Source organism: Ceratotherium simum, chromosome 25, assembly GCF_057802395.1.
Source record: "Ceratotherium simum simum isolate JZ-2026a chromosome 25, ASM5780239v1, whole genome shotgun sequence".
NCBI lineage: Eukaryota > Metazoa > Chordata > Mammalia > Perissodactyla > Rhinocerotidae > Ceratotherium > Ceratotherium simum.
Genome location: NC_141924.1, coordinates 14,384,195 through 14,409,935, shown reverse-complemented (window position 1 = coordinate 14,409,935; position 25,741 = coordinate 14,384,195). Strand labels below are relative to the sequence as shown.

General features: G+C 43.8%; 1 long non-coding RNA gene across 1 annotated transcript in view; it reads right to left on the bottom strand.

Annotated features, from left to right (window-relative positions):
• LOC147913737 (uncharacterized) overlaps positions 1–25,741 on the bottom strand; it is a 42,495-nt gene that overhangs the window by 13,393 nt on the left and 3,361 nt on the right. The window contains exon 2 of the long non-coding RNA XR_015556362.1: positions 23,481–23,550. This is a non-coding gene — a long non-coding RNA (uncharacterized LOC147913737). The remainder of the gene's footprint in view (positions 1–23,480; positions 23,551–25,741) is intronic.

Below are 25,741 nucleotides of genomic sequence, written 5' to 3'. Positions count from 1 at the left end.
AATGCAGGGTAAAGGCCCCTGGCAAAGGGCTCCCATTACAGTCCCCAGGAGTCCCCTGGTTAAAACCCTTACATAGTCCTGTAGAAAACCTCAAACCCCAGCTTTAGAAGGAGAAATGTTAAAAAAAAAAAAAAAAATCAAATGGGCACCGCTGGCAAATAAAAACAGTCAGGCCATGTCATTATACATAGAATGTCCAACATCAAGAATGAACCCCAATATGTTAATCTCCATAATATATAAAGAACTCACGCAACTGAACAACAAAAAAACAAACAACCCCATCAAAAAATGGGCAGAGGAAATGAACAGACACTTCTCCAAGGAAGATATACAGATGGCCAATAGGCACATGAAAAGATGTTCAACATCACTAATCATCAGGGAAATGCAAATCAAAACCACACTAAAATACCACCTCACGCCCATCAGAATGGCTATAACCACGAAGACAAAAAACAACAAATGTTGGAGAGGATGTGGAGAAACGGGAACCCTCATTCACTGCTGGTGGGAATGAAAACTAGTGCAGACTCTATAGAAAACAGTATGGAGATTCCTCAAAGAGTTAAAAATAGAAATACTATATGATCCAGCTATCCCACTACTGGGTATTTATCCAACAAACCTGAAATCAATAATCCAAAGAGGCTTATGCACCCCTATGTTCATTGCAGCATTATTCACTATAGCCAAGACATGGAAGCAACCTAAGTGTCCCTCAACTGATGATTGGATAAAGATGTGGTATATATATACAATGGAATACTACTCAGCCATAAAGCAAGACAAAATCATCCCATTTGCAACAACATGGATGGACCTGGAGGGTATTATGTTAAATGAAATAAGCCAGAGAGAGAAAGACAAACACTGCATGATTTCACTCATAAGTAGAAGATAAACCAACACATGGACAGAGAGAACTGTTTGGTGGTTACCAGGGGCAACGGGGTGGGGAGTGGGCACAAGGGGTGAAGGGAGGCATTTATATGGTGACTGACAAACAATAACGTAAAACCAAAATTTCATGGCATTATAAACTATTAAGACATCAATAAAGCAAAAAAAAATAATGAACCCCAATATCAAGCATAGAGTTTGTGTGATTATGCTGTGTCACTGTAGGTTCCTCAGTTGTCACAAATCTACCACTGTGGTGGGGGATGTTGATAATGATGAGGCTGTGCATGTGCGGTACAGAGGGAATGTGGGAAATCTCTGTACCTCCCCCTCAATTTGCTGTGAACCTAAAACTGCTCTAATAAATAAATAGTCCTGCCACTTCTCGACACGCTCTTGAACTTGGGGGCTTCAAGAGGTAGTAGGTGAGTATATATTATTTTATCTTGAGACCTCCTTTCCCCCTTACTCTGGAATCATAACTACCTTCGGGAGGATGTTTCCACGCCGCCAACCATAGGGGCTGCCACCTTTCTCAGCCTCTGTGCTCCCAGCCACAGGAAGAAGCTCTACTCCATTTGGGCCAGTGCAGGATCCCAGCACCCTGGCCTCAGGGGAATGACCTAGAGCTGGGCTTCTGACTGTCCCTGGCCCATCAGAGGTATGTGGACAGAGAAACGAATCTCAGTCCCTCTCTGGTGGTGAAGTTGAGCTATGTGAGGAAAGGCATGTTACAACCACGTTTCCCAGCCTGGGACACAGCCAGCCTGCAAGAATGAAGCCAACACACAACTAAGCAAAGATGGGCTGGAGAGAGAGTCCTTGCAGCATTCAAGACCCTATTCCTATTGTCCCTGAAGCACAGCTGTGACCCTCCCATCCCCAAGGTCATTTGAGCCAAAACACCCCCTTTTTGCTCAAACTAGTTTTAATTTGGTGTCTGTCACATGCAACTGGCTATGGTGGGGAAACGCTGAGGCAAAGCGTGTCTGCGCAGGGCTGCTGTGCACCGGACTCCCCCAGCTGGACCCAAGGTACAGCACCTCAGAGGAAAGAAACTACAGAGCGTGAGGTTTCCTGCCTTGATACTACAGGAAGGAGGAAAGGGCTTGGATTAGTTGTGTTTCTGCAGCAATAAAGCTGCATAATTCACTCCAAAACTTGGGGTCTTAAAACAAGCACTTATATTTTGCACACACGGTGTAATGGTATCGTTCCGCCGAGGTGGGCTGGATCGTGGTTCCCAATTCTCCACTGCCTCTTGGTAACAGAAGTGTCTGCCCTTTGCCATGTGAGTCTCCAGTGCCCCCAGCAGAGCATAATTCCCCACTCCACTGGTGTTGAATTTGATCACATGCCTTGCCTTGGCCAGTGGACTGTGAGTGGACATGAAGTGGGCAGAGACTTTAAATGTGCTTGCACGGCTGGGCTTGGCTTCTTGTGTTCCCTCATTGCCCTGAGAAGAGCATGCCCTGGGTAGATGCCGGTCCCAGACCAGAGACGTGTGGAGCAGACCTGAACCTGGAGCCAAGCCCAGAAGAGCCCAGCAGAACCACAGCTGACCCACAGGACCATGCGGGAGAAGCCAGTGCTAGTTGCTGCCTGCCAGTGAGCTTGGGGCTCTTTGTTCCTCAGCATGACTTCAGCAGACACCTGACTGATACAGGAAGTAAGTGATGTAGGAAGTACTCACTACACAACAGGCACTGTGCTACGTGCTTAGCCTGTGTCTCGTTATTGACTCCTCCCAATAACCCTAGGAGATAGATGTTATTACCCCCGTTTCACAGATAAGGAAACTAAAGCTCACGGAGGTTATTTTCCCCATTGGACATCACAGATATTCACAGAACCAGATTTGACGCCTACTGACTCATTACATTGTGATACACAGTCCTCTTATAATGCATGTGCATTTTTTTCAAGTTAGGAGAAAACACAACATGTTCAAAACTGTCCCTGCCCTCCTTGTTGGATGGCTGTTATCATCAGATCCATTACGATACCATAGTGGAGCTCCGTGGTGGCTGCAGCTGTCAGCCAGAGGGAGAGCAAGTTCCTTCTAGCTCCTGCCAGGCTGAGGGAAGAGGCCTGATGTGCAGGTTTAATGTGTGGAAAGGTCATCCGTAACCCCCTGTTGGCGTGCAGTGTTGCTCTGACAGATTCCGAGGGTGGCCTGTCGAGGTGCCATTTCTCCCTTCTCCCCTGTTAACAAAACATCAATTGTATTCAGGTGGCAAAGTGCCGAGCCTTAGGAGATAAGCCATGATTGATTGGTCCAAACTAGTCATGCAATTATTTCCCTGTGCCAGGTACGAGGTTCTATATGGGCAATCGACCCAGTTCTAGAAAATAAGATGCTCAGAGAGGTCTGCCATGTGCTTCTGGGAAAGCTATTTCTCCCAATAAGAGACACACTCTCTCCCTTACCACTTAGCCGTTGTGGGGAGGACTTGATGCCCAAAGTTGGGGCAACCATATTTCAGTCATGAGAGGAGACATATACCCAACACACTGAGAATGACAGAGCAGAAAGAAAGATCTGGGCCCGTGATGACATCACTAAGTTGTTGAAACAGCCCTGTAACTACCTAATTTCTTGGTACGCAAACTATTGGTTAACATCCTACCTTATACTTTAAGCCACTGGTTGGGTTTTCTATTACTAGCAGCCAAACACATCTATATGAGTTACCTATTGCTGCATAAAATTACCACGAACTTAGCCATTTAAAACAACACGCATTATCATCTCCCAGTTTCCAGAAGCCAGGAATCTGGGCACAACACGGCTGGGTGTTATGCTTCAGAATTTCTCTAGAGGCTGCAGTCAAGGCATCTGCCAAGCCTGGGGCCTCATCTGAAAGGACTCTGGTTGTGACAGGATTTGGTTCCTTGCTGGCTGTTGGCTGGAAGCCGCCCTCAGTTCCCAGCCATGCGGACTTCTGCACAGGGCAGCTCACAACACAGCAGCTGGCTTCATCGAAGCCAGCAAGAGAGGACGAGTCCATGAGCACACGGAAATCAGAATGTTCCATAATCTATTCACAGAAGTGACATCCCTTCACCCTTGCATATTCCATTGGTTAAAAGCAAGTCACAGCTCTCGCCTACTCACATGGAAGGAATTAGACTTGGGCATGAGTACCAGGAGTTGGGCATTATTGGAGCCATCCTACAGCCCACTGCAACGTCCTTATTGATACATCTATGGATCAAGTTCAGATTAAACCCTTTCCCACTCACCTTCCCTGGATCCTGAGTCAAACACCCCAACCCCTAAAAAATACTTTTGAGGCACTTGGGAAATTTTGAATATAAACTGTATATTAGACGATATGAAGAAAATAGTGTTATTTTGTTAGGTGTACTTGTAGCATTGTGATTATATAAGAAAATGACCATTTTTTTAGAAATACATAATAAAGTATGTTGGGATGAAATGCCATAATGTCTGAGGTTTGCTTTCAAGTGTTTCAGCTGGGAAAAAGGAAAAAAAGAGTGGATAGAGCGAATGTGGAAAAACCATTGTTGAATCCAAGCGATGAATATACGAGAATTCATTGTACTATATCTCAACGTTTGAGTGTGTTCAAATTTTTTGTGATTTTTTAAATCTGGCTGTCCCTTTTTGACCTTCATAAAGCCAAGAACTGCACATTAAACATAGGGAATTGAGTGAAAGTGTGTTGAGAACACAAGAGTGGCTCTGAGCTGATGACGGGGTTGCCCTCGAAAGTCTGGCCCTGCCTCACTCTCCATCCTGCTGCTCTCCTACACGCATGCTCTAACCCTGCCACCCAAAAACACACCTAGTTCCCCAAACAGACCATGCTCCTCCATGCCTCCCCCAAGCTTTTGCATTTTCTGCACCTTTACCTGGAGATTTCTTCCAACACCTTCCTCAATGCCACATATCTATCTGGTCTACCTCCAAATTCAGCTCGAGTATCAAATCTTCACTGAGGACTTCCCTGACCCCATCTGCTAAGTAGAATGGCCCTACCTCTCTGGAGCTCCCATTGTGCCTTATGCAGATGGTTATTATAGTATGTATCACAATATATTCAATTATTTATCTTCATGTGTGTTTCCCTCACTAGGCTAAGAGCTTCTTAAGAAAAAAAGGTTTCTCATTCATCTCCGTACCCACAGTGATTAACACACGGCTTGGTACGTGGTAAGTGCTAAATAAATGTTTGTTGAATAAATAAATGAATGGTTGAATGAATAAATAAATGAATGAAAAATTTAGCACCTAGCAACAATATCTATACACACAATTTCAATCTATTGATTGGATAGTGATGAGTCCCGGAAGAGCTTCAGCTTACTAAGTGCTTTCTGCAACCCAGCCAAGCCCTCCCCAGTCATTGAGTCTCCCTTGATCTAAACAGGGGATCGTTGCAAATCCCACTACAGAAAAGACTCCAAGACACTGAAATCAAGACAAAGCACCAAGAGCAATTCCCTTGTGTAGCTCAGAAATAAGCCCAAAAACAATGCCTCAAGAGGAGCTGCAGAAGTTGTCTTAAAATTTGGTCTTAGAAAGGAAAGCTTTGTTGGCAGCTGCCATTCTGTGTAGATAGAGCTCAGAATAAGGCTAAGTGATGGGAAGGCAGATTTTGGCTCAATATCAAGAAGCATTTTCTTTAAAAGTTAAAGTTGTCCAATAATGGAACAGGCTGCCTCATAGAATCAGGAGTTCCCTGTTCATCCAAAAGTCAACAATGATTTACCAAGCACCTACGGGTCCAGGCGTTGGGTTACTACAGGCAACAATATAGAAGGGCAACTACCCATGGGAGATGACATGCTGGATAAGCCAAGTCTGGGTAACTCCAAGAATATTGCAGAGAGGGCCTCTCAGTCTAGACCCCCAGACATCAGACCAGATGACCTCGAATGTTCCTTCCAAAGAGAAGTTCTGTTTTTCTTGTCCTGATGATCCTTTCCCAGTTATCAACTTCATGTAGGATTAGCAGTATCTAGGGACCTTCTAGGAAGGGTGGAGAAGATACTAAATATTAGTTATCAAAGAATGTAAACTTATTTATATCTCAACAAAATTGGAAAAAAATAATAATGTAAACTTGAGGAAGCTAGAACTGTGTGTCTCCATTATATCCGTCTGCCATTATATTCAGAGAGCTTGGCATGTAAAAGAGACTCAATGCAAATGAGAATAAATAAATGAGTGATGGAAGTGGATGGGACGGGACAAAAACAAGAGAGTCATTACAGCTGGGAGGATGGGGGTGAAAAGAGCACTGTGAATATGAGAGAGATGAAGAGTACCAGAAATAAGGACAAAAGAGTTTTAAGAAGTGTTGCTATGCCTTTTAATGTGGACTCCCTTTGTCATGTTCTCAAGAGGATTGCAATAAAAAATTAAATTTTGGTGCTGGCCTGGTGGCATAGTGGTTAAGCTCACATGCTCCACTTCAGTGGCCCCCGGGTTGGCGGGTTCAGGTCCCGGGCACGGACCTACACACCACTCACCAAGCCATGCTGTGGCAGCGTCCCACATACAAAATAGAGGAAGATGGGCACAGATGTCAGCTCAGGGCCAATCTTCTCGCCAAAAATAAATAAATAAATAAATTAACTTTTCAATTTCTTTTGGATTCTGTACTGATAATTCTTTGCATGAGATTCATGTTGAGAATGGACACAAGGTGGCCTACAACTTATATGGGTTATGATTTTTTTTAACATTGTGGGAGACATAACATGCCAACAATTGGCAATGCTATCTTCGAGACACCAACCGGTCTTACGCAAGATGATTATTCCGTAGAATTAACTTGCCATATCGCAAACCTAAAGGTCATTCCTGAGGTTCCTTGATCTACAATCAGCTTGTTGTCTGGTCTGGTTAGCTTGTCCAAATTTTCTATTTGTGTTTCATGCATGCCATTGCTAAGGAAGGGGGCAGGACGTACTGACTTGAGAAAGGACCAATGAGAAGATGTTGTATAGTTTTGACTGGCTGGTGACATGTACAGCACCCTGCAATGCAAAAGGCCCTGATAGCTCTTGCAGTGTGGGTTGTCCAAAGCAGCCGGAATGGCAGTATCAGATCTGCAACAGAAGTTAGAATTGCTGCACACACTGGGGCACTTACTTCTCCAGAGGGTCAGTGGGCCACTGGGTTGGACGACCTCTCCACTGATGGGCACCGAAAATGCTCTCGCCCTTGCATTGTTCTGCTCCTGCTGCTGGAAGCCATATCCTGCTCCATCATTTCACTAAGTAACCACAGCCTTCCACATTGTCTGTCATTCCCATACAAAATATTACCTGAATTAATTCATACAAAAGTCCCAAGAGTTAGCCATAATTGACCTAATTTTATAGTTCCCAAGGTCACACAGCTAGTAAGTAGAGAAACATGAGCCTTAGATCCAGTTTTCCAACAACTCTGTTACCGACCAAATGTTTCTGTTCTCCAAAATTCATATGTTGAACCTCTAACCCCTAATGTGACTGTATTTGGAGATGGGGCCTTTAGGGAGGTAATTAAGGCTAAATGAGGTTATAAGGGTAGGGCTCTAATCCCACAGGACTGGTGTCCTTATTAGAAGAGGAAGAGACACCAGATCTCTTTCTCTCTCTCTCTCTCTGCACCTGCACAAAAAAAGGCCACATTTTGCTATGCCTTTTAATGTCGATGCAGTAAGAAGGTGGTTGTCTGTAAGCCAGGAAGAGAGCTTTCACCAGAAACTGAATCAGCTGGAAGCCTGATCATGGACTCCTAGCTTCTAGAACTGTGTTAAAATAAATACCTGTTGCTTAAGCCACCAGTCTGTGGTACTTTGCTCCAGCAGCCGTGCAGACGAAAACAAACTCCAGGGCCCTTCCTAATGTGCCCCACTGCCTTCCCCTCGCTCTGAACCTTTGCTCATCCTGCTTCCTCTGCATGTAGGTCTCTTTCCTGGCTTAGGCTCACCAGCACCACTGAAATCTCCCAACGAGCGTCACCTCTTCCATCAAAACATTCCTGACCCTCCTCACGTTGGCCCCGGACAGACATCATAATAATGATAGACAGCAACAATAACATTTATTGAGCACTTACTATAGTCAGACACTCTGCTATGCATTTGTCACTTAATCCTCCCATCCACTCTGAGGTAGGCACTCTTTCTACCCCTACTTTAGAGATAAGGAAACTGAGGTTAAGCATCTTGCTCTTGCTGGTCTGACTGCAGAGCCTGTGAACTTGCCTACCCTCCTAGCTCATTAACACTTCATCACCTGACCTATTTGTCGCTCTGTCTCCCTCATCAGACTGTGAGCTCTGCAGGGCTGGGACCTTGTCTGATCCGTCTCAGCATCTCTGTGCCTCCAATGCCGAGCACAAAGCCTGGTGCATCTTGGGCCTCACAAAGTCTTGGGGAACGAATTAATGAATGAATGAATGCCTCAACCTCACTCTGGTGGCCACCCATCCCAGCGATCAGAAAGTCTGCAGTCCCTTTGACTGTGGTTATTAACAAAGAATCCCAGTGTGGGATAATGAAAGTTACAGCGTGCGCCATCTGTCCACACAGCCTCCCTCTGTCTCCGTGCATGCACGTCTGAATGAACAGATAACTCACACTGAGATTTACTTAAAAGGCATTTAACTCAGCTCACACGTCTGCCGACCAAGCCTATTACTTGCAGAAATCTATTCCATGCATTACCATTTTGATTTCTAGCACGGAAAGACAGTGGTGGGTTGGTAGGATTTTTTTTTCCTCTCGCCAGTTGAGTTACTGTCTGCTTTTGTGGAATAAATTGCTATAAATTGAGTTACCAGCACTCTAAAATGGGGAAATATATTCTCGCTGCTATAGGGGCAGCTGACAACATTATGGAAATACACAGAATGTGTGTCCAAGTTTATGAGAATGGTGATGAGTTGTGATGGATGTTGGGAGAATGGGGGAGTGATGGTGGTGGCCTCCAGCAGAGAGACACTCGATGCATGCTTTTCCTCCCACTGCAACTGGGTTCAGCCTCTCAGAAGGGAGTTTTAGACGTGGAACGCTGGGAAGATTAAAGCTATGAGGATAAACAAGGGGGCTGATGGCTGGAAAACCAGCTTGGGAAACAAATAAACCAGCCCAGTAAGGAGTGTATTGGGGACACTGTCGGTGCCCCACCCATATTCCCCTAGATGGCTCCAACCTGTCCTGTGCTTTGATGCTTTGCATCTAAAGGCTGCACCTGCAAACTCTCTTTGGAAGCCTGCTCTTGGGCTACTGGAGTGGCTTTGACCTTTGCAGTCCCCTGGGGCAGCTCGTGGCCAATGACTGTCTGGTGTGAGAGCGTGGAAGCCCAGCGAGCTTTCTGGGAGTGGGGACGAGCTCTGAGGTGTAATACACATACCCCAGATCTTCACACGTAATCAGACTGATGCTGGGCCTTCTGCACCTAATTTCGCACATCTGCTTGGCTTGTTTCCCTTCCCTGTCTTCCTTTCCCAATTTGTTTACAGGTTTCTCCTGGGAGCACCTCCTTAATAAACCACTTGGACACAAATGTTTGTCTCAGGGTCAAGGAAAGGACACAGGGTTTGCAGTCAGGAGACCTCTACCAACTGAGAGGGTCTGTGGAAGTGGATTGTGGGTAATCCAGGAGCTGACGGGGCAGCAGTGTCCAGGGACAGAATGGGAGTGGGATGACAGCAGTGGGATCTGCAGAAAATCCACCCAGTGCCCGGCAGAGAACGTCAGCTCCCATCTGCTGGGCCAAAGATCAGGAAGCCATGCGATGACCTACTAGGCAGATAAGAACTTTCCGGACCCCTTTTCTTCCTTCCTTCCCCATCCCTCCACCCAATGCTCCACAACCCCAAGGAGTCAGAAATAGCAGCTTTCAACAGAAAAGAGAGAAGGACTGTCCCCCTTCCCAAAGCTGGCGCCCCGTCTGCAGTTGGCCCCAGCTGGAGGGGAGGGAGGCATCTTACCTTGGAAGGACACTTTAGTGCCGACTAATACATTCCAATTTCAGAACCAAGGTTCTTCTGCAGTGGCCATAGAGCTTCCTCTTGCCTCAGGTGACCAGCGGAGCCATGGGTACAACCTGCATTTTTATCCAGGACCAGGGAAGGGACAGCTCTTCTCAAGCCAAGATTAGAGGGGCAGGGGTGACAATGATAAAGTGGCTTTCAGGATTATACCTCACAAGTCCTGAATGTTCAACATACAAGCTGCACATCTAGCAAACATCTGCCATTGGTGTTACCGGATACATACCCGGGTCATTGACCCGCCACACAAGAGGGGCCAAATAAAAGTAGAACGCCAGGCTTACGGTAAGGAAAGAGTTTTTATTTCGGGTGATGTCAGCCAGGAGACAAGAGCTCTCAAATTTGTCCCATCTCCCCGAAAGATGGGAGGCAAGGGGTTTTACAGGTTGCGAGGGAGAGCGCGTGCTGGGGTTTTAGGTAAGGGGAGGGACGTGCTGGTTGGCACCTTCTCACCAGCCTGTGTTGGGCCTTCAAGAATGAACTTCCTTCCCTGACTGTCTGGACTTTTCTGGTTAGTTTTCATCCTCAGCCTGTATTTGGCCTTATGAGGCTGAAGCTTCATGTCTGGACCTTGATTTCCTGGGAGAGGCAGCTCACTCGTATACTCAGGAGGGACAGAAAAACCTGGGCAGTTTTAAGCAACAGTTGATTATGTTGAATATGCACAGCTGCAGTTAGCAAAGCTTATCTCAAAGGTTTTGCTCTCTTCTTCTAGCCCAGGGAAGATTTTTTAACCTCTTCTTGCTCGGTTTCATTGGTATTATTGTTACCACTATATTATCATTGATTCGCTAGATGTAATGGTTTCTTATGCCCCTAAGACACGAATGCTCTGGGGAGAATGGAGACAGAAACATCAGTCAGGAGGCTGCTGTGGTAAGAGATGATGTAGCCGACACCAAGATTTGCTACCCAAAGCCATATGCATTCCCTTTTCCCCGCCTCCCTCTACTATAGAGCCTGGAAGGTGAAATATTCATCTACTCAGACTCCCTGCAGCCAGTGGGAGTCGTGTGACATGGTTCTGGACAAAGAGATGTGGATGAAAGACGCTACAGAGGGATTTTCTTCCCAAATGAAAAAACAAAGGCTCTCAGTTAGAGGAGATATGGCCTGGCATGTGGAAGTGATGCTTGGAGAAGCAGCAGCTATCTTGTGACCATGAGAACCAACACCAACACTAAGGATGGTGGAACAGAAAAATTAGAGGAGCCAGGGCCCCTGAGGACATCTATGGGCTTCTGTTCCAATTCTGGACTGCTTGTCTCAAACTTCTTTTTGGACATGAAAAATACACCCTTTGCCTTTTTAAGCCAAGGTAGCAGAGTTTTCTGATACTCGATTCTAGCTGATATGAATGATGAGGGCCAGACCTAGAGAAGTTGTGGAGGGACAGAGGGGAGAATGCTGGTGATACTTAGGAGACAGAATTGATAAGACTTGAAGCCTGACTGGACATGAGAGAAGGAGGGAATCAGGAATGAAAAGGGTGAGTGTCTTTCCCAAGATAAGGAATAGAGAAGAAACAGATTTAGTGGACAGAAGTAAATAATCATCATTTTAATAAGTTGCTATGGACTGAATCGTGTGCCCCCAAAATTCACATGTTGAACCCCAATGTGATGGTATTTGGAGGTGAGGCCTTTGGGAGATAATTAGGTTTAGATGAGGTCATGAGGGTGGGGCCCTCGTGATGGGATTAGTGATCTTATAAGAAAAGGAAGAGACACCACAGCTCTCTCCGCCATGTGAGGACACAGCAAGAAGGCAGCCATTGGCAAGCCAGGGAGAGAGCACTCACCAGGAACCAAATCAGCGGCATCTTGATCTTGGAATTCCAGCCTTTCCAAATGCCAGGTTTTTTTTTTTTTTTTTGAGGAAGATTGGCCTGAGCTAACATCTGTTGCCAATCTTCCTCCTTTTTTCCTTTTTTCTCCCCAAAGCCCCAGTAGATAGTTGTATGTCATAGTTGTACATCCTTCTAGCTGCTCTATGTGGGATGCCACCTCAGCATGGCTTGATGAGTGGTGTGTAGGTCTGGGTCCAGGATCCGAACTGGTGAACCCTGGGCTGCCAAAGCAGAGCGCGCACACTTAACCGCTATGCCACCAGGCTGGCCCCTATAAATATCTGTTTTTAAGCTACCCAGTCTACGGTATCGTGTTACAGCAGCCGAAGCAGACTAATACGTAAGTGCTGTGTATTGTGCTAATGAATGGGTTTTTTCTCCTATTGTCCCCAAATTGTGCATAAACCCCAAACTGAGGGCACCAAATATGGGCACCAAATGCTCTCATATTCTAAAGAGAGCTGAGACATAGCCCTGGAGGATGAGCTAAGAGACGACAGAAGCCCCTCTGCCCCCCAGTCATCACCCATCCCACCCAGCCCCTCCAGCCTCCATTAGCAGAAGAGCTAGAGGAATTCAAAGGACTCATTAGAGAAGGGGGGTCTTTGAATTAGGGGGAGAGGGCTGTGACTTTTCCTCTCCTGCTACACAGTCCCCCACCCCAGTCAACTGCAATAAAACCACTTACAAAGTTTAGGGCTCTGTCTCAGTTTGGGTTCCCCAGAAGGAGACTTGAGACAAGGACTCAAGGGCAAGTGGTTTACTTGAGAGGTGATCCAGGACACACCAGGAGGGGACTGAGAGAGAGCTGGAGAGGGGAAGGCAGTGAGGAGGGTACGGCTATGGGGCAAGTGACGCTGTGAGCAGTGGGAGGTTCCTGCTGGGGAATGCTGGGAGCCAGGGAAGAACAGGAATCCCAGAGCCATCCCACTGGAGGGGCAAGAGAACCAGGTATTTACACACCAGCACTCTTCAGTCATCGGTTGGGGGCTGCTGCTGGGGTGGTGATCTCTGCACTTCCAGCTGCCACTCCCACCCAAGGGGCCTTGGCCACCAGAGAAAGCTCTCGGGCAAAGGGATGCAAAGGCTGCCTCAGAAATCAGCCAGTGAGCACTTTAGTAAGGCCAGGGAGGTGGACAGGGCACCCCAGCATCTGCTCCAGGCTGCCTGAAAGACAAGGAAACTGAGTCTGTGTTAACGCGGCAGACTTTCCAGCCTTCCCAGCAAGTCTGATTGAACAGGGAAGAAAAGAACTGAAGAGAGAGCACAGAGGAGCAAGAAGCTGTGAGCTCCACTCAGCCCTGGGGCCAAGGACTGGTCAGAGGGCTTCCACTGGAGCTGTGTCCCAGGTCAGAGGGCAGGATGGTGGGTAGCTCTCTGCAGGGCCCTCTGAGGAACCCACACAGGGGCCCCTTTGCTCTCAACCTTCTCCATCCCCCTCCCAGTGCAGGTCCCTGGGACCACAGGTCAAGCCTGAACTGGAGAACAGGAGAAGAGCACCAAGTGGAACATGGAATTGAGGTTCTTAGCTGCAAATAACCAAAGAGCTACAGGACTTGCCTGCCATGCTGTTAGAGGGACAAGGTAACACACTGCACCCCCACCTGCTTGAGAAGGTCCAACACATCCATGTGACAACCAGCTACTGAGTACCAGAGACAGAGCCAGGTGCTTCCCATAGGTGAGCTCATTTAATCCTCTCCACAACCTTACAAGGAAGTATTACTGACCCTATTGTACAGCTGAGAACCGCGAGGCTTAGAGAAGTTCCACAGTTCACTCTGGACCACACAGGCAACACGCAGCAGAGTCTAAATTCAAACCCAGGCAGGTCTGTCGACTTTTAGATTAATTTTGGATACCTTGTTCATCGACTGGTAGGTGGATAAACAAATTGTGGTATATCCATACAATATAATGCTACTCAGTAATAACAAGGAACGAACTCCTGATGCATGACAGAACATGGGTGAATGTCGAAAACATTATTCTAAGTGGAAGGAGCCAGACACAAAAGACTACCTTCTGTAGGATTCTTTTTATATGAAATTTTAGAAAAAGCAAAATACAGTGACAGAAAGCAGATCAGTGGTTGCAGGGGCCAGAGATCTGGAAAGCAAGAAGGCACAAGGAAATTTTGGGGCGTGATAGAAATGCTCTATATAGTGATCGTGGTTGTGGTTACACTACTGTACGCACTTGTCAAAACTTAGACTTGCCCACTCAAAATGGCCAGTCACATGGTATATAAATTATATCTCGATAAAGCTGATAAAAATGTTGGATGCCTTGAGTTTGAGGTACCAGTGGAATATAATGGTAGAGAGGGGTCTGGAGCTCAGAGGAAGTCCATGGGCTGCAGAGCGATTTGCGAGTCATCACGATATCCAGGATTGACACCGAGAGAGTGGATGAGGTTACCTATGGAGATTGTGCAGAGCAAGGAGGGCGAAAAGGAACGGTGCAACCCTAAAGAACCCCAAAATGCACGGGGCAAGCTCAGGAAGGAGACTACAAAAGAACCATCAGCAGTGGAAGGAAAATCAGAAACGGTGTCCGCGAAGCGACCAGAGGGCTAGTCTGTAAGTCCTTGACTCTTCCCTGGTTGAGGTGGCCCTGGAAACCAGGGCTGCAGAGTGGGAGGAGGAGTGAGCTAATGGAGGCAGCAGAGGAGGGTCAGGCGGGAAGGGAGCAAGTCCCTCCCGGTTCTTGAGGGGGAGAAGAGGTCGGCTGACCCTCCCCTCTCCCCTGCCCATTGTATTCACCCAGCATTATCCGTGGTTCCTCAGACCTCAAAACCCACAAAACCACACCCGCCTGAGGACTCAAGGCCTCCCCCTCAGGGTGCTAGCAGAACCCAGGAGGCTGTGGCCACGTTAAGGCAGGGGCTGGAGGGGGCACAGAAAGAGAGAAAAAGAAATCAGATGAGAGGTGGCAGAGTGGAAAAGGGGAGAGAGGACAGGAAGAGAATCTAGAGTAAATATCCAGCTGGAAGGAGCCTTCGAGATGAATTCTAGTCCAACATCCCTCTACCTTCAAACTGAGAAACTGAGACCATGCGAATCTCCTTTCTGTGCTGCTCAAGAGCATCAAGTGTCCCAGGCTCCCAACCCTGAGTTATTACAGTATTTGCATGAACTGGGGTGAATACAGATTTTAGGGACCTGATGAGAGCCCTCTTATGGAAAAACAGTACAAAATTATGAATGCAAAATTGGATACAAAAGTAGAAGGGGTCTGTGCAGGTGAGCGACCTTGAAGCTTAAGCTTTTTTGGCTTTTATAGCAATCCTTCCTCTGATCACACTTAAGTTGGAGGGGAAAGTACTTCTTTTTTTATTGAGGTTACATTGGTTTATAACATTGTATAAATTTCAGGTGTACATCATCATATTTCAACTTCTGTACAGACTGCGTCATGTTCAGGGGAAAGTACTTCTAAACTGGGGCAGCAGCACCCTCTAGTGGATATGTGAGGGAAAGCCTCAAAGAGCCCAGAACCTCTCTGACACACTCAGCTGCACATCATAAAGCCGGGGGTTCAATTTGGCCATCCGCTTCCTAGAAATTTCTCACCAGCCTGTAGCCCCACCCTCCTATATATCACTGTATAATCACTATTAGAGGCTCAGAAATCAGCATCTAGATGCACCGTTACCTATAGAGTGATTTGAGGCAAGTTACTTTACCCTTCTGAGCTTCAGTTTGGTTTCCTATAAATACATTGTATCTTAATAAGATTAAATAAGTGTCTGCTTCAGAGGGTAGTTCTATGGAGTAAATAAGATGACTCATGTGTAAGTGCTTTATACAAAGGGCAGTTTGATATGTAAGTTATTTTTTAAGGAAAACGTATTGACGTTGACACATTTTTCTGCTTCTGCATCAACTCTTCCAAAGAAATCACCCATACTATGCACTCAAAAAGGCCGCACTGTGCAGGGCGGAGAGGGGTGTGTCTCTGCCTAGTGCACCACTCTGCAAACCCCAGAAGCGTGAGGTGGGAGTTTACTCCTCTCCAGAGTCCCCCAGCATTTCCCTGTCTCATGGGCCATCACAGGCTTTAGAAAAAGTCACTGCATGAATGACCGGAGAGGGTCCCTACACAGATGTGAGATGGATGGATCTAAATGAGCATTTTCTTGCTTTTTTTCTTCTAACTATATTTTAAAATAGTTTCAGATTTAGAAAAAAAGTTGCAAGATTAGTGTAAAGAATTCTCGCGTGCCCTTCACTCAAATTCCCCACACAGGAACATGTACCACATGTGCGTTGTCCTCTCTATTCTCACTGGATGTATAGGAGTGTGTGTGCCTTGTCTTCTGAACCATCTGGAATAAGCCACAGATGTGACCCTCCTTTGCCCCCAACTCTTCATTGCACATTTCCTAAAATCAAGGACATTCTCTTACATCACCACAGTCCAATTATCAAAATCAGGCAATTAAAATAAATACAATACTATTATCTCCCTCATGAACCTCATTTAGATTTCACCAATTGTCCCAATAATGTCGTCTCTACAAAACAAAATCCAGGATCATGCATTTCATTCAACTATTGTCTTTTTAGTCTCTGTTAATATGCCAACAGTTCCTCAGTCTTCTGTGTGTGTGTGTGTGTGTACACATGCATGCATGTACGTGCATGCCTCATGACATTTTTTTAAGACTTTTACAGAAGTTTTAGGTTCATAACAAAATTGAGAGGGAAATATAGACATTTCCCATATATCCCCTGGCATTGACATTTTTTAAAAGTACAGGCCAGTCATATTGTAGAACGTCCTTCATTTTGGGTTTCTCTGATGTTTCCCCATAATTAGATTCACATTATGCATCTTTGGTAAGAAAACCCAAAATTTATAGTGCCATCAATTTACTACTGTGTGACCTTGGATATATCACTTAACCTTTCTGAATGTCACTCTCCTCGTCTGAAAAACTGATAGGACAAGACCAGCCAGGTACCAAAAGATCTTTTGAGAATAAAATGTGTACCTGAAACTACTAAGCCAATGAATTGCTATCCATGAACGTGTACTTTAGTTTGCTGGGTAGTATGGAAAATTGCCAAATATGTACACCACGTTGATTTCTCTTATGCTGAACTTTAAAAGGAGATTGCAGCTTTGAGAATATTTTGAAAGAGTAAAATTCAAGAGGTTATTGTTATTTCAGGAGGTCTGGGTGAAAGAGGCAGCATTGTTTTCATCACCTAGGATCAACTTTAATTAGTCATCTCATAGGTAGGAGGTATGGAGAGGAGGGAGAAAGATGGAAGCCCCCAAATCAGAGACAGAACAGAACTTAGGAAGCCAAGGGTAGAAAAAATACAGAAGTCCATTCAACCGCTTTGGAAAGCAACTTGGCAATATCCAGTAAAGGTCAAGATATGCCCTAGGATACAGCGTTTCCACTCCTAGGAGTCTTCTCCAGGAAATTCTCACACAACTGCTCAGAGGACTTGAAGAAGATTGTGTGCTACTGCTTATAACAATTTTAAAAATGGATACAATTTAAATGCCCATAGTGATTAAAATGAATAAATAAAATTTGGTGCTTTGCCACAATGGAATACTATGTAGCTGTGAAAATAAATTACCTGGATGTACATATGTCAACATAGACAGATGGCAAAGCCAAAATTGTGTGTGAGTGTGTGTGTACTTTATAGCCTGATTTCTGATGTTGGTATTTAATGGCTTCTCCTTTCTTCCTGATCAGTCCGACTAGAGATTTATCAATTTTATTGATCCTCTCCAAGAATGACATTTTTAAACTAAACCTTTTATTTGAATAATTTTAGATTTACAAAGATGGTACAGAAAGTTCTCATATACACTCACACAGCTTCAGTTCCCCCTCATGTTTTTCATCTCACATTACCATTGTATATTTGTCAAATCTCAGAAACCACAGAAACCAACATTGGAACATTCCTATTCACTAAACTCTAGACTTTGGATTTCACTACCTTTTCTATTAACATCTTTTTTCTGGTCTGGGACCCACTTCAGAATGCCACTGTGCACTTAGTCATGTTAGTCTCTTCTGGTCTGTGACAATGACCTGGACAGCTCAAAGAGTCATGCTCAGGCATTTTGTAGAATGTCCCTCCGTTTGGGTGTGTTGATGCATTTTCTCATGATTCTGCTGGGGGGTTGGGTCTGGGGGAAGAACACCACACAGGTGTCCTTCCTGTCCTATAATGTCACATGTGGCTGACGTCCACGTGACGTCACATGGTTGCTCAGGATTCTACACTCTAAAACTACCCTCTTCTCTTTCCATACTATATTCTGTGGAAGTGAATTGCTAACTCTAGCCCCTCTTCAAATGGAGAGGTGGAAATTAAGCTCGTGTCTGCATATACTATTTGGGATTCTTCTCAATGCATAGCTGTCTCTTCTCCTCCATTGATTTATTTACTCTTTTAGCTTATTTGTCCTTTATATTTAGGGTGGGGTTCTTGTAGGCAGCATACAGTTGGGAGTTTTTTCCCAATCCGATAATTTCTGTCTTTTATTTGTGGTGTTTAGGCCTTTTCCATTTAATGTACTTATTGATATGGTTGGTTTCAATCTGCCATCTTGCCACTTGTTTTGTTTCTGTCATCTTTACTTTCTTCCTCTTTCCCTCTACTCTGCCTTCTTTTAGATTAACTAAAATTTTTATGGTTTCCTTTTATCTCTTTTTTTGGCTTATTAGCTATAACTCTTTGTTGAGTTGTTTCCATGATTGCTTCAGGATTTGTACTATACATCTTTAACTTATCCCAGTCTATCTTCAAGTGATATTATACCATTTCATGTATAATTTAAGGACCTTTCAACATTATACTTCCTTTTTTTTTACCTCTCCTGGTCTTTGTGATATTGTTGTCATACATTTTATTCTACATATGTTCCAAAAAACCACACAATTCATTGTATCTATTTTTGCTTTAAAAAGTCAGTTATCATTTAAAGATATTTAAAAGAAAAAAGGCTCTCATATTTACACACATGGTTACCACTTACAACGCTATTCACTCCTTTATGTGGATCCAGATTTCCATCTGGGATCATATTCCTTCCAGATCAAGGAGTTTCTTCAACATTCTTGCGCAGGTCTGCTGGTCATGAAATCTTTTAGCTTCTGTAGGTCTGAGAAAGTCTTTATTTCATTTTTACTTCTTTACATCAGTTATATCTTTATTTGAAAGATATTATTACTGGGTACAGAATCGCAGGTTGACTTTTTTTTCAGTACATTAAAGATGTTGCTCCACTGTCTTCTGGTTTGCATTGTTTCCAACAAGAAGTCTGATGTCATTCATATCTATGCTCCTTTTTGTGTAATGTGTGTATTGGGGTCCCCAAGATCACCCACACATTCAGAGATTCATTAGAAGGACTCATAGCATTCACCATATAGCTGTTCTCATGGCTAAGATTTATTGTAGCAACATAGTAAAGATACACAGTAAGGATACAATATAGTAAAGATACACAGTGAGGATACAATATAGTAAAGATACACAGTAAGGATACATAGTAAGAATATATAAAGGGAAAAAACACAGGAGGAATCTGGAGGAACCCATGTGCAGACTTCCTTATGCTCTCTCTCTCCCATGAGTAGTCACACAGAGTACACACTCCCTCTGCAATAAAAATGAAGCAACACATCTGTGAAGCTCCTGCCCAGGGAAGCCCATTGGATATCCAAAGTTTTTATTGGAGGTTGGTCATGCCAACTCTGCCTAGCATGTACTAAAATTTCAGACTTCTGAAAGCAAAGCAGTTGCTCAGCATAAACCACATTGTTTGCACAAACAGAGCAGGCGCCGTGAGCCACTCTTATCAGCTAGGGAAGGGACGGAATCTCCCCAAAATCCAATTTCCCAGGCACCAGCCAAAGGCCAAACTTGCACAACCTTTTCTAAGGATGGTAGTCTTAGGTCTGCAACATTAAGTCTTTCTTGCACATATGTCTTCTTCATCTATGGATGCTTTTAAGACTTCCTATTACTGATTTTAAGGAATTAGATTAGGATGTGCCTTGGTGTAGTTTTCTTTACGTTTGTGAGTTTGGAAAATTTGGAAATTTTTGTATCATTTCTTCAAAATTTTTTTTGTATCCACACTCTCTCCTCTTTCAGAGACTCAAATTACACTTATATTAAGCTTACAGTTTTCCCACAGTTTACTGATACTCTTCATGGGGCGGGGAGTGGGGTAGTGTCTTTTTTCTCTTCTTTTCATTTTGGATAGTTTCTATTGATACATCTCGAAGTTCATTGATCTTTTCTTCTTCAGTGTCTAATTGGCCATTAATCCCATCTAGTACATTTTTCATCTCAGACATTGTAGATTTCATCTCCAGAAATTTGATTTGAGTCTCTATTTTTGACAACTTTATCGAAGTATAATTGACACATATTAAACTGAACATATTTAAAGTATGATAGTTGATGGAGTTTTGACATATGTAAACACCAATGAAACAATCACCACAATCGAGATAATGAAATAATACATAGTGTGCTCACAGACCACATGGAATCAAATTAGAAATCAATAACAGAAAGATAGAAAAATCTCCACACACTTGAAAACTAAGCAACACACTTCTAAATAATCCTTGATTAAAAGAGGAAGTTTCGAAGAAATAAACAAATATCCTGAACTTAACGAAAATACAACATATCAAAATTCCTGGGACACAGTGAAAGCAGGGTTAAGAGGGGAATTTATAGTACTAGACGCATACATTAAAAAAGAGAAATGTCTCAAATCAGTAACTGAGGCTTCCACCTTAAGATCCTAGAAAAGAAGAGAAAATTAAAACCAAAGCAAGCAGAAAGAAGAAAATAATAAAGAGCAGAAATCAGTGAAATTGAAAACAGGAAAACAATAGAGAAAATCAATGAAACAAAGATCAATAAACTGACAGAGACAGAACACAAATCACCATTATCAGGAATAGAACAGGGGATATCACTACAGACACCAAAATAATAATACAGGAATACTATTAACAACTCTATACACAACTTTAGGTTTATGACTCCTTTTTTTGACACATAAAAAATTATATATATTTCAGGTGTACAACATGATGTTTTGATATATATATACATTGTAAAATGATCAAACTAATTAACATATCCATCACCTCCCATAGTTATGTGTGTGTGTGTTGTGAGTATACTTGAGACCTACCATCTCTGGGCAAATTTCAAATATACATTATTATTAACCATAGTCACCATGTTGTACATTAGGTCTCCAGAACCTATTCATCTTATAACTGAAAGTTTGTACCCTTTGAGCAATATCTTCCCTTTCTCCTTACCCCCCAGCCTCTGGTAACCATTCTACTCTCTGTTACCATAAGTTCGAGTTTTTTGTTTGTTTTTGTGGGCTTTTTTTTTTAGATTCTACATATAAGTGAGATTGTGCAATATTTGTCTTTCTGTGTCTGGCTTATTTCACTTAGCATAATGACCTCTAGGTTCATCCATGTTGTCACAAATGGCAGGATTTCCTTCTTTTTTATGGTTCAGTGATAGTCCATTGTATATATACCATATTTTCTTTACCCATTCATCTGTCAACAGACACTTAGGTTGTTTCCATATCTTGGCTATTACGAATAATGCTGAAAATAACATGGAAATGCAGATACCGCTCCAAGATAGTGCTTTTATTTCCCTTGGATATATACCCAGAAGTGGGATTGCTGGATCACATAATAGTTCTATTTTTAATTTTCTGAGGAACCTCCATACTGTTTTCCATAACGGCTGCCCAATTTCCATTCCCACTAACAGTACACAAGAGTTCCCTTTCCTCCACATCCTCATCAACACTTGTTATCTTTTGACTTTTTTTATAATAGCCATTCTAACAGGTGTGAAGGTGATATTTCACTGTAGTTTTGATTTGCATTTCCCTGATGATTAGTGATGTTGAGCATCTTTTCAAGTACTTGTTGGCCATTTGCATGTCTTTTTGGAAAAATGTCTATTGAGGTCCTTTGCCCATTTTTTAATCAGGTTATTTGGTTTTTTTGCTGTTGAGTTGTATGACTTCTCAATATATTTTGGATATTAACCTCTTATCAGATATATAGTTTGCAAATATTTTCTTCCATTCTGTAGGTTGCCTTTTCATTTTGTTGACAGTTTCCTTTGCTGTACAGAAGCTTTTTGGTTTAATGTAGTCCACTTGTTTATTTTTGCCTTTGTTGCCTGTGCCTTCGCTGTCATATCCAAAAATGTCATTGCCAAGACCAATGTCAAAGAGCTTACCACCTATGTTTTCTTCTAGAAGTTTTATGGTTTCAAGTCTTACATTCAAGTCTTTAGTCCATTTTGAATTGATTTTTATGAATGGTGTAATAGAAGGGAAGGATACATTCTTTGGGTCCTGAGGTCTGCCTTCTCTCCACCCTTCAATGTCTTCTTACATTTCTTTTTTATGTAATATCCAGAGTTTTTAGTTGTACTTAGTGGGAGGAATAGGGAAAAGTCTATCTACTCCATCTTCCCAGAACCAGATGACTTCTTGAGTCCCTTTTACATCTTTCATGCCTCTGCTTAGCATGCTTAATCTTTCCTCTACCTTCTTGTACATATGGAATATAGTTATAATTACTGTATTTAATGTCCTTGTCTACTAATTCTATCACCTGGGTCTTTTCTGGAACTGTTTATATTGGTTGATTTTTCTCCTCATTATGGGTCATATTTTCTTGCTTCTTTGCATGCCTGGTGAAGGTATGTGAAGATACTGTGAATGCCAGATACTGTGAATTTTACAGTGGAAGGCACTGGATATTTTGTATTCCTATAGATAGTCTTGCACTTTGCTCTGTGATACAATTAAGTTCCTTGGAAATAGTCTGATCCTTTCAAGACTTGTGTTTAAGCTTTGTTAGGTGGGATCAGAGCAGCCTTTATTCTGGGGCTAATGTCCCCCTCTACTGAGTGCTCTACCAGATATCGCAAGAATTACGAAGTTTTTCCATTCTGGCTGACAGAAACCTGACTATTCGCAGCCCTGCTACAGGAATTGTTCTCTCTGATCCTTTTGAGCAGTTCTTTCCCCAGCTTTAGGTAGTTTCTTTGCAGACACGCGCCTATCAGTCCTCAGCTGAAGACTCCAGGGGGCCTCTCCGTAGAGCTCCGGGGCTCCCTCTGGGCAGCACTCTCCTCTTCCATACACTGCCTGAGAATTCCAGCCTCTTGACCTCCCCACACTCCCAGCTCCAGCTCCTCAGCTCAGGGAGACCACCGGGCTCCACCTGAGTTACCCTTCCCCACACTCCAGGGAGTAAACCGAGGCAATCGTGGGGCTCACCTTGTCTGCCGCCCCTATCTCAGAGACCACTGCCCTGTGCTGCCTGATGTCCACAGTCTGAAAATCCTTGTTTCATATATTTTGTCTGGATTTTGTTTCTGGCAGCAAGAGAAATCGGTCCCTGTTATTCCAACTTGGCCAGAACCAAAGTCTCCCAAAAATGTAATTTTGATTGAAAAACCAAGTTGTTACCAAAGGATGCATACAGTTCTATACCGCTTACGTAGCTCTGTAAAACAGTGCCAGTACAGAGTAATACAACATAACAGCATATGTTATTCACGGACAATAATAGTTAACATATATAGCACCTTCCAGGTATTTGCCACTGCTGTGTCTAATAAGCGCTTTGCTTACCTTATTTCCATTTTGAGAAGAGAGGCATTAGGGCCCAGAGACGTCTAGTAACTTGCTCAAGGTCACACAGCTGGAAAGTAACAGAGTTAGACTTTAACCTAGGAAGTCCGGCTCCTGAGTTAATGCCCTTAACCATTAGGCTACTCTGCCTCTCATGCATATACAGTTGTGCATGGCTTAACAACAGGGATACATTCTGATAAATGCGTCATTAGGCGATTACATCATTGTGCGAACATCATAGAGTGTACTTACACAAACCTAGGTGGTATAGCCTGCTACATACCTAACGCTCTACGGTGCTAATGGGACCACTGTCATATACGCAGTCCGTCATTCACCAAAAAGTTGTTATGCGGGGCATGACTGTATGTGATCAGAGCACAGACAAGAAGGACACACGCCAGTTTCAATCCCTCTGAAAAGAGAGGGAAGGGAATGACCTATTGGGTCATTGGGGATAGGGATGGGGCTTAAACTTTGTTCTTATGTTTTCTTTCCTAAAAAAAAGAAATTAGAAATAAAATAGAATTTTAAAACTGAAGCCATAAGTAGAATAATGTTAACATTTGTTTAGTCTGGGAGGTGGGTACATGGATATTTGTACTTTGAAATATCTTATAATTTTTAAATATTTTCCCTTGAAAAAAAAAGAAAGAAGAAATAGAGTCACCGCCATGGGCTAGAAATGCACAGTGGGAGAGAGGCAGGTACTGGCCCTCGCCCTTCCAGACTAAGTACAAACACCCCGTATGGCCCCTACCTCCCCCAGCACTCCCAGGAACTGACTCCACAGGCCAGGACATGCCACTGCTAGTCATTCCGAGGATATAGGAGCCCTGAGCCTCCTTGCCTCCTTTTACCTAGTTTCTTCCACCAGGATGCCCTCTCACCCTATCCCACCACACCCCACCCCACATCAAGGACCAGCTCGAAGGCTTCCCCTTTTCTGTAGCCTGGGGACCAGATACCTCCTCTGGATTCCAAACAGGAGAGGAGCAACCAGCCAGATTACACAGAAGGAGAAGGGGAGATGCTTGGCTCACGTGATAAAGCGTGAAAGGGGCAGGGGACAGCTCGATCCAGGCACTGAGCATCTTCGAGCCTCTCTCGTTGTCTCGCCTGTTTTCTCAGACAAGCTCCTCCCCAGGGCAGGAGACATGGCTGTGGGCAGCCCGAGGTTCATACCCTCGCAGCTTGGATGAAAGAGACAAAGGTCCTCTTGCCTCCATGTGAAGTTTTAAATCAGCCCCAGGAAAGCTCAAACAGAGGTATTATGGTTACCATGGCTGGAGTTACATGCCCACTCCTGAAGTCTGGGCAGCAGTGTCTGCTACAGAAGATGAGAGGTGGACTGGGGAAACCAGACCCATCCCCACTACACCTTCTAAAATTCTCCCCAGCAGTTTAAATCTCTGTTTCCTTGAGTCCCGAGAAAAATGGCTTGTCCCACTCTTCATTCAACACCATCTAATCAAAAGGATTCATTGAATACCTACCATGTGCCCAGAAGGACAAAGATGACTTAGATCCTATCTTTGAGGAATAGGGAAACAAGGTATGTAAAAGAATTATTGCAACATAATGTGAGAAGTGCAGTAATAGAAGCATGTTATCAAGTGTGTGAGAACACGAGAGGATGACTTGGAGAGGGGGCATTCAAGCTACATCTTGGAGAATAAATAGGAGCTTTCTGGATGCAGAGTTGGCAAAAGTGGTGGAGTACGGGGGACGCACTACAGACAAGGAAATGTGTGCACAATTGCATGGATGCATGATGGGGCACTGCATGCCTAGGGAACGGTGGGAAGGTCAGTGTGGCTGGGGCCGGAATCAAGGGATGGTAAGAATCAAGGCTGGAGAGGAATTTGAAGCAGATTAAGAGAGTTCTCGACTTCCCCAGTAACGAGTTTGCTCTTTATGGTGTAGGCAACATGGAGCTGTTAAAATTTCATTAGCTGGAGCATAACCTCATCTTAGCTGTGCTTTATCCTGATAGCTATGGGGGTGAGGGACTCGGAAGTGGAGGGGGGGCCCTGGAGGACAAGAATCAGTTAGGAAGCTGTTCTAATAGTCCAATAAGAGATGAGGTCATCTACTGTGGGACATCTTTTTTTTTAAATTGTATTATGGTTATTTATGGACTTGTTTTACATTTCCCACAAAACACACACATACACACACACACACACACACACAAGATAGTAAGCTCTTCAAAAGCAGAAGTAGATTATCACTGCCTCACTATAGAGGGTTTATTT